At 34.9% G+C, this 9,990-nt stretch overlaps 1 non-coding gene across 1 annotated transcript; it reads left to right on the top strand.

Moving 5' to 3' along the window:
• Positions 1-1,731: 1,731 nt before the first annotated feature.
• Positions 1,732-1,834, top strand: LOC141552328 (U6 spliceosomal RNA). Its single transcript, XR_012485131.1, has one exon. It is a non-coding gene; the product is annotated as a U6 spliceosomal RNA (small nuclear RNA).
• Positions 1,835-9,990: the final 8,156 nt, after the last annotated feature.

Genomic DNA, 9,990 nt, shown 5'->3' with positions numbered 1-9,990 from the left:
TGTTATGAAAAACTAGAGAAGACATCAATAAAAAGAGATCATTAATAGTGTCAAAGGTTTGCAGAAAAATCAAAAAGGATGAAGATTGAAAACAAGATCATTAATTTATCAATTAATAAGTCATTAGTAATTTTGAAAAGAGAAGTTTCAATTGAATGATGAGGTCACAAGCCAGACTACAAAGACAATAAAAAAGTGAAAGAAAAGGAAGTGGAGGCACCTGTTGTGAAGATCTTCTCAAGGCATTTAGCCATAAAAGGGAGAAAAAGTATGGGGCCAGTAAGAATAAATGGATCATGTGAGAATTTTTAAAGAGTTAGGAGAAACGAACATGTTTGTAGGTAATAAGGAAGTATCCAGTAGATAAGGAAAGACTGATAATAGGGAAGAGAATAAGCATGAGAAGAGGAGACAATCTGCTAGAGAAGATATAATGGAATGGGATCATTTGGGCATATAGGAGAATTTGTCTTGGCAAGGAGAAAAGCCAAAATATTGGAAATATACTGGAAGTATAATGGAAATATAAAATGACACCCTTGCCAAAGTGAGATTATATTACATAAACTTCATCCAGTCAGCTTATTTTTCAATTTTCTCTAGGTTCATTCAATATTATGTAAGTAGGAGTGAAGGAAGTGGATAGTAGTGGTAATTCAAAACTGAAATTTAACAAGTCACAGTGTTTGATAAGATAAAGGACCGAGGAACTTGAACAAAGTGGACAGTTTAAAATTGATCTGGTTCAAGAAGGGATCAAAGTGAGGAAGGAAAAAGTATAGCTGATGAGCATGAGGAGAGGATAGGGTAAAGATATAGAAAAGAATTGATCAGTAGAGGGATTGGAGGTAGTGGTGCAAAGAACAAGATAGAGAGATTGCAAACAATGCAAATCAATGGAGGGAGTGACTATGTAGATTGATAAAATTATGGTTATCTCAAATGTTAACACACACACACACACACACACACACACACACACACACACACACACACACACAGGATAGCAGGGTGAAACTACTAAAAATCTAGAGCTAACACTGACTCTGCCCTCAAGGAGTTTATAACTTTGGTTAGGAGTGGGAAATACGATATGGAAACCAATAAGAATTATTGAAAGTAAACTGTAATAGAAATAAAAGAAAGATATAGATAGCACTTTCAAGAAAATTTGAGTAAAGCAAAGATCACTGAAGTGACTAACAGTAAGAGAAGGATTTCAAAAATTAGAAACATGAATAAAAGGAGTTCCATTTTCATTGCCCAATCCCTTATACTTTTCTTAGAGACAGAATGAATAGATGACTATGAATGGGACTGATTGGATGAAGTATTTCTCAGTATTGTCACATGATCCCTGTTCCCAGAACTTTGGATCTTGGGAGGTCATTTGTTCTCTGGAGGAATGGACTTTGAACCTGGAGATGCAGGAAGTGACATGACCTGTGGGAGGCAGCCAGCAGTGGTCAAGAATGGTTACATCCTGTTAGTCTCCAATGAGAAGGCTTGAGTCTTTTGCTTTTAAACCCTGGACAAGCCATAAGCGGTCAGGTTCCAGGTGCACGTGGTGGGAGTTGAGATGGCTCCAGGGTGTGTCTGGGCTATTCCTGCAGGGATTAAATAAATGTTTCTCTTTGTACCTGATATCTCTGATTAGTTAATTGGATCCGAAAGGGGGTCTTGCACCTGACCCATCCCACACAACTATGAGTTTTGAGTCTCAGTATATGTGCATGTTTCAGCAGCACAAATTAAAGCTGGAATCATAAAGAGAAAATTAACATGGTCTGTGTGCCAGAATGATATACACATTTATGAGGCGTTTGATTTTTTTTTTTTTTTTTTTTTTTTTTGTTTCCTTTCATTTCCATATCCCTGTCTTTGTCTCTGGTGCTGAATATCTCTTTCTGTTTCTTTGTCTCTCTCCTCTCTCCTCTCCCCTACCAAACTCACTCCCTGGAAAGCTAATTATTTCTTGACTTGCCTAAATGACAATTTAATCCTTTAAGGAACCAATGAGAGGGAACCATTCTTTGGAACAGAGTCTCACCATGGAAAACTGGTTTCTGGGATGGAAATAGTGAGACATTTAGCAATGAACACTACATCTTAGAATTTTTGATGGAAAATGAAGGAAAGCAAGAAAGAATATGACAGATACCTCATATGGTGGGCAAACTGATACTATAGAACTTGGAAAAGGGGTGGAAAAGGCATAAGGACTAAAATTTTGTAGCTTAGGAGAGAGAAAAATCTCTCAAGAATGAAATTCAGAAGATCCAAAAAGAAACAATTCCAATAGAAAAAGAGAGAAGAGTGAGACAGGAAAGAAAAGAAAAAGCAGAGAAAAAGAAAGAGGCAGAGAGTGCCTCTTTAACAGATATTTTAGAGAGAAGAGATAAAGCTAGAGGAAAGAAAGAGGGAGAGATGCCCAAGGAAGTTACTAGCCTACTCAAGTGTTTTAAAAACATGTACATAAAATTAGGTCAAGGCCAAGCCTTGGAGGATACTTATAAAAGGATAAATTACTTCTTTGAGAATACTATTAGGATGATTAGCTTGATTACATCTTGATCTTTCTCTGTTTTCACCTGAGGATGGGGGCTGTTGGCACTTTGAAGAAGTACAATTGGGGCTATATATTGGTGATGTGTGTTCCTGCAAAGCAGTAAATAGTATAAATAAATAGCATATTTAAATGAATAAGTGAATATATTACTAAACAAATACTCAGTATGTTCAAGCAGAGGCTGGATTTGTATTCAAAAGTGTTCACATGAGTGTTTCACATAGCCCACAGGTGATCTTTGGGCTGTTTCAGAAACAGAATTTGGCATACAGCTATAATGTTTGCTTCCCCAAATCACTTGCAGAATTCTACAGTCTAGCAGCATGAGGCTGAGTAGCCCCAAATAATCAACTTAAATCAAGTGCTGTAGGTTGTGCTAATGGTATACTCTGAGGTAGATATTGGAAAAGTAAATCTCTGTGATTCATGCAAAAGACTCTGAGGGAGGTTACCTGAGAAATAGGACAGAAATGCTAGAACTGCACTCCGATCCTCTCTCTAGTGGCCTGCCTTTGAGGTACCCTATAAGAAGGCTTCTTCAAGCTACCGGCTTGAAAGATGCAAAAGGACCCATGAAAGTATTTAAATGGCTGTTACTTCAGTTAAGCCAAAAGTGAGAGGGAATTGAAATGAGTAAGAAATCTTTGATCACTAAGATGCTTGAGATGTTGTCTCTCCCCATTATGGTCTGTGGATATTCCTATGAGAAAAAGCTGTGAAAAAATATATGAGAAAGTTGAGGTTTCAGATTGTTTTCAAGATAACACTGTAAATTCATTTTCACTATAGCAAAAAGTATAGAAGCATTAAGATTTCAGAATTATCCCAGGAGAGGTTTATAACTTTATTTTGTTAATTTCAACTTGGCTTTACTAAAGTGTATTTCCAAATGATCCAACAATCCTTTGTGTGATTTGAAAATGAGGCTTTTAATTGCATGGTGTTAGAATCATAAGAGATTTCGAAGTTAGTAGTTTTGTAAATCCTTCAAAAGACAGGTGAAGAGCTGAAAGACAAAGCTGAGAGATATCAGACCTAAGTAGGCCCTTCCTCACAAATGAACAGAACATTATGATCTAAAACAGCCAGGTTTTGCTTATTTACAATCTCTCAAGCTGGAACACAGGGCTTAAGTAGCATCTGACACATCACTCAGATACAGCAATCTATGTAGAGATGTTAGAAAATCTCAGTGCCAAGGAAAGAGTTTCCACACATAGCATCCCTTCTTTAAATATCAAGGAGAGAAACTGAGCCAGCAGTAACTTGTCCTTCAGATCTATCTTGAGAATAATGGGACCCTAAAAAACCAGATTCAAGTCTCTACCAATGAGGAAGATTATTCAGTAGTGGATATCTTCAAGATGCTCTGATATGACTATGACAAGTCAGTATTTAATGGGATCACAGAATTTTAAAGTTATAAAAGACCTAGAAGCTACTAATTCTTCAGCCTGTACCTATAAAGGATCTTCAGTACAATATACTCAAGAAATGGACAATTCGTCTTATTCAAAGGCCTCCATTGAGGAAGAACCCACAAACTTCATTCCATCTGGGGTAGTTCTAAAAACTTGATTACAATGTTTTTTTAATTATTCTTTGTATAAAAACTAAATATGCTTCTTCACAACATGACTCAGTCACAGTTCTGCCTTCTGGAGCTGAGCAGAACAGCTCTAATCCTTTTTCTAGGGTCTAGTACTATTAAATATTTGAAAGGCCATCAAATGGAAGAGAGACATTTTCAGGTACTTTAAGACAGTTGTCACAAATCCTAAATCTTCAGATGTACATGCTAAAATGCCATTATTTCTTCAATCTATATTAATATGACATGAAATTGAAGTCCTTCATCACTCTAATTGCTCCACTCTGGACTCTATGCTGGTTATCAATATTCTTCCTGAAATCTTCCAGAATAAGCTTAGAACCCTATATGTCCTTAGACTGAGGAAGAGCAAAATAGTACTATCATTTCCTTAAGTCTGGATACTGTACTGTATCACAACAAATACACCAGAATTATTTTTCAAATAAACTACTAAGGGAGATCATTGAGATTTTTTTCTATTCTCTTTATTTAACAATAAAGAAAAACAGTCCTTGAGAAGTTGTACCTTCTCTTATAGAATGCAATGTGAATGTTTTAATCCAGGTCTTAATCTAAGCTCAGGAATATTTCTGTGCTATCACATTTAAAAGGCTGCAGTTCAGAAGAAAATTTATTGCACTTGGAATCAGATAGGGATTTTTCCTCTGGCTTTGTCTTTTATTACATGGCTTTGATCAAGTCCCTTAGGTCTCTGAGCCTCAGTTTCCTTGCCATTAAAGGAAACTAATATAGAAGCCTAATCTACAACTTTACTGGGAAGAATTAATGAGATAATGGGTTTTTAAATGCATGCTAAATTCTAAAACACCATACAAAAACAAGAGATGAAAATGATAGTAAAAATGATTGATGAAGATGACATGAAGTTGATGTGATAATTATAACAATTATCCCCATACCCCAAGTAGACTCCTTATATATTCTAAGGGGAAAATATTTCTGACATAGGACTACAATGCATTTACATACTATTCCATTGGATTAATTGCAACTTTTATGATTTTTTTTTCTGGAAGACAATTAAATTGTTTAAGTCCCTGTGTGTCCCCAGTCCTAAAATTATATGTTGTATTGACAATCTCCATAAGGATAAAAGACAAAAAAAAGGGATTAGGGCAATGGTAGCTGGGAGGAAAGGGGTAATGAAAACAAACTTTGTCAATCTTCCTACATTTTTGAGGACTGGTTCTGACACCACAATTAGAATCAGAAAAAAGGAGGAACATCATAGTTGGAAATATCTTACTAGTACAACAGCCCATGAAATCATGGGCATTGCCTTTGTTTATTCCTGAACAGCTCAACATAGTGAATAGAACACTGGATATAGAGTTAGGGATACCTGAATCCAAATCCAGATTGGATTTGCTGTGTGATCCTGGGCTACTTTACTTCTGTGTCTGTTAATTTCTTCTATAAAATGGGAATGATGACAGCATCATCCTTTCAAGGTTGTAATGAAGATAAAATATGAATTTTAAAGCGCTCTGCAAAGCCTCAAAATTTTATTCCATAACAGTTAGTTATATTATTGGTAGTGTTATTGCCATTATCATTACTTCTAGTGATCAAGCTTCATTTGAGCTACAATCGGCATTTGAGAAGCTTTTGCTCATGTTTGGCCTGGAATTTATTCTGGCTTACTATTCTCTCCAGAGAATCTGAAAGTTTTAGAGAACAGGTAAGAACTGAAAATCTATGACAAATTTTCATTCAGCCTGGCATCCAGATGGCATACTAAAGATAGAATAAGGAAGACTGATGTTCAAATTCTGTAGGCCTCAGATACTTCTAGCTATGTAGTGTACTTTCCCTCCCTTACCTTTTATTTCTTCTCCTAAAAATGGGGATAATAATAGCACCTACTTCTCAAGGTTGTGGTAAAAGTCAAAAGAAGTAACATAAGTAAAGCATTTTATAAACTTTAAAGCTCTAAAAAGATGCTTTTGTTGTTGTCATTGTTATTACTGGAATATACAATTCCAGAACAGGTAGGCACTTTATCTAGTCGAAATCTCTATGCAATGGATAATGACCTCTAACATGTACACTTTTAGTTACTGCTTGAATCCTCTAGTAATGAGAAATTCAATACAACACAAGGCAGTGACTTTCAAAGGATCATAGGATTTAGAGCTAGAGCCAAACAGGACCTTTAAAGGTCATTTACTTCAATCTCTTCTATTTTATAGGCAAAGAAAATGAGGTCCAGAGAGGGGAAATGATTTGTCTAGTCTCACACAGGTACAAAATAGCAAAGTTGATTCTCCTAAGCAGTTGTTTTAGATGTCCTCTATTTGATGGTGAAATCCACCTGTAAGCTGCTGTCTTCTCCTCAGATTTTGGCATAGGAGTAAGGAGACGAAGGTTCTACTTTAGACTTTATTGGTCATTTTTCTGTATAATTCTAACTCCTTTCCCTCTCTGTATCTCTAGTTTTTTTCTTGGTAAAATAAGGAAAGAGGGCTATATAATCAATCAGGTGAACAGTGGTGTTTATTTATTTATATTTTTAGAGTATTTTAAAAAATAATAAAAATATTATAAAATAAAACAATAATAAATAAATAAAACAATAAAATTAATAACAGCTTTTTATTTTTCAAAATATATGCAAAGATAGTTTTCAACATTCACTCTTGTAAAACCTTGCATTCCAAATTTTTCTCCCTCTCTTGCCCTGTCCCCTCCCCTAGGCAGCAAGTAATCCAATACAGGTGAGACATGTGCAATTCTTCTAAACATATTTCCACATTTGTCATCTACACAAGAAAAATCAGATCAAAGGAGGAAAAAGCACAAGGAAAAAAAAAACAACAGCTAAAATGAAAATACTATGCTTTTATCTACATTGAGTCTCCATAGTTCTTTCTCTGGATGTAAATGACTCTTTCCATCACAAGTCTATTGAAATTGCTTTGAATCGCCACAATGAATATTTAGTAAGCTTCTACTATATAGCAGGTGCTATGCTGGGCTCTTGGGATACAAGTACAAAAATCCTACTCACAAGGAGCTTTTATATTTGAATGGTGAAGACAACAAATATGTCTATGTGTGTGTACATACATATATGTATGTGTGGGTATAGATAGATATAGATATAGATATAGATATAGATATAGATATAGATATAGATATAGATATAGATATGTAGCCCAACGACAAAATGAATAAATGCAAATGTGTACAAAAGAGCTAATGGATACAAGGTAATGTAGGAGGAAGGGTACTAGCAGTGTGCAAGAAGGAAAAGCTTTCTGCAGAAGATGATACTTGAACTGCATTTTAAGGAAAAAAGTGACTGTGAAGCAACAATAAGGGAAAGTATTGCATAGCAAGAATGGAGGACACAGCCAGAATAAAGGCACAGAAATAAAGGATTGTATATGAGAAACAATAATAACAATAATAACTAATATTTACATAATGCTTACTATGTGCCAGACACTATGCTAAGTACTTTACAAATATTTTCTCTTTTAATACTCATCAGTCCTGAAAGGTAGATGTTAATATTAGCCCCATTTCACAAATGAGGGAACTGAGGTGAATGAAACCGTTTTGACTAAATCCAAAGTTCAACAGGGAGACCAGTCTACTGAATTTAGAAAGATGGGAAGATAGGTCATGTAGGGCTTTAAGCAAAAAAGCAAAGCAAAACAAACAAACAAACAAAAAAACCAGTAGTTTACTTTTTATTCCAACGGCAACAGGAAGTCACTGGAGTTGATGATCAGTCTGTATTTTAGGAAAATTACTTTGGCAACCATATATAATATGGAAGGATTGAGTGGAAGATTTCAGATAGTGAAATAATGAGGAGGTTGTTGCTATATTCTAGGTGTGACAGGGTGAGCGCTGGAATTAAGGGTAGCTCTTTGAGGGCAAAGGAAGGGTCAAATCTGTGGAATGTGATCTTTAAGGTTCTTTACAAGTCTAATATTCCATATTCTAAAGTTTTTTCTCCAACTCTATCATTTTAGGAAGAAAGAAATTTTTTATGTAGACAAAACACACAATTATAGAATCAGAGAATCATAAGGGAGATTGAGAGGTCATCTGATCTAATTTAAACCTGAAGTAGAGATACAACCTATAGTTTCCTTGGCATGTGGTTATCCAGTCTCTATTTGGATATCTCCAATATTAGAGAGCTCACTGCCTCAGAGAGTAGCCCATTATGTTTGACTACTCTAATTTGTATTTTGTTTCATAAAATTTTACATGGAAAATGGGGTTAAAACAACAGAGAAGAAAAATGTCCTCTAGAATCTATAAGTGACACCTCTAGCTCAAAGAGCACCTTAAAAGCTGGCAGGTTTTTTGAAACCTATTCCAGCTCTTCATAGACCATTAGTTAATTAAGTCAGGGCTTTGGGGTCCTCACTATTGGGAATATGTCAAATCACACTGCCAATCCCCTGATTTGTTTGTATTTGTGTTTTCTGAATTTGCTGGAAGTAATGAGGGAGTGAGGACAAGGAAGATGCATCCTCCAAAAAAGCCAGCCAAGCCTGGGAGCATTTGCCAAAAACAGAACCAAAAAAAAAAAAAAAAAAAAAAAAAAAAAAAAAAAAAAAAAAAGGGGAAAAACTACAATTCTGAACTGCTAAAATAACCCTTGTAGTCTTTTTTGCTAAAAAATGTCTTTTATGATGTTATAATGGGAGGAGGGGAGCTTTGCTGATCCTTTGGGTTCATCAGCTGTCTTGGAAAAGGTCAACCTTACAGATTTTTGTGTGCTAGTTATATGTCCATGACTTATTTTCCCTAGTAGGTTATAATCTTTTTGAAGGCTGAATAAATGTAATATTCATCTCTGTATATCTATTAGTACTTAAAATAGTTCATAACTTTTGATGCTTCATAAATATTTCTTGCTTAAGTTAGACTAAGGTGAACTGACTTAAGTGAATCAAATAATCAAACACAAAGTCAGAATCACAACACATTAAGAGCTAAGTAAGCCTTTAGAGTCAAGTCCAAACCCCCTTCTTCTTTTTAGCAGATAGGGAAATTGAGGGACAAAAAAATTAAAGATTTTACCATGATCCCAAGATCTTAAGTTGAAAAGCTAAAATTCAAATACAGACTAAAGTCTTCTGAGAAGTATCCAGTTCTATGCACTATTAGGATTGCTTAAACAAAGGGTCCATGGACTTGTTTTTCTTTTTGATATCTACATTTCAGTATAATTGGATTTCTTTGCAATCTTATTTAATTTATTGTATATGTTTAAATTTTGACTATAAACTTCACCAACTTGCCAAAAATGACACAAAAATTTAAGAATTCCTGCACAACACTTACTTTTGAGTTCAACTGAATTAAATTAAATTGGACTTGGATACACTGGAGAAGAGGATGAAGGCCAACCCTAATTGGTGAAAAACTCATAATTAGATATTTGCGGGGTTTTTTTTAAAGAAGTTTCAACTTAAGTCAAATATAGGATTAGATTTTTTTAGTTTCTTTTATCTGGCACATTTTCCTCCCCTGCACTGCTTCTTGCAACACAGTTAGATTAAATTGAATTGAAACAACACTGGATTTGGAATCAGTAAATTTGAGACTAAACCTAAGATCTATTTAATCCAATCTATATGTTCTCTAAGGCCCTTTTCTGGGTCTCAGTTTTCTTACCTGAAAAATATGGAGATTAGATCCTATAATCTCTCAGTTATCTTTTAATGAGAAACCTTCAGTATACAACTAAACAAAACTTGATTTTGATATGAATTAGCTCCACGGCCAATATTTCTTAGGACCAAGAATTTCCACTGTGAAGAGTTTAGTGTTTGTT

This window comes from Sminthopsis crassicaudata, chromosome 1, assembly GCF_048593235.1.
Source record: "Sminthopsis crassicaudata isolate SCR6 chromosome 1, ASM4859323v1, whole genome shotgun sequence".
Classification (NCBI taxonomy): Eukaryota; Metazoa; Chordata; class Mammalia; order Dasyuromorphia; family Dasyuridae; genus Sminthopsis; species Sminthopsis crassicaudata.
This window is presented reverse-complemented; position numbering and strand designations above follow the sequence as displayed.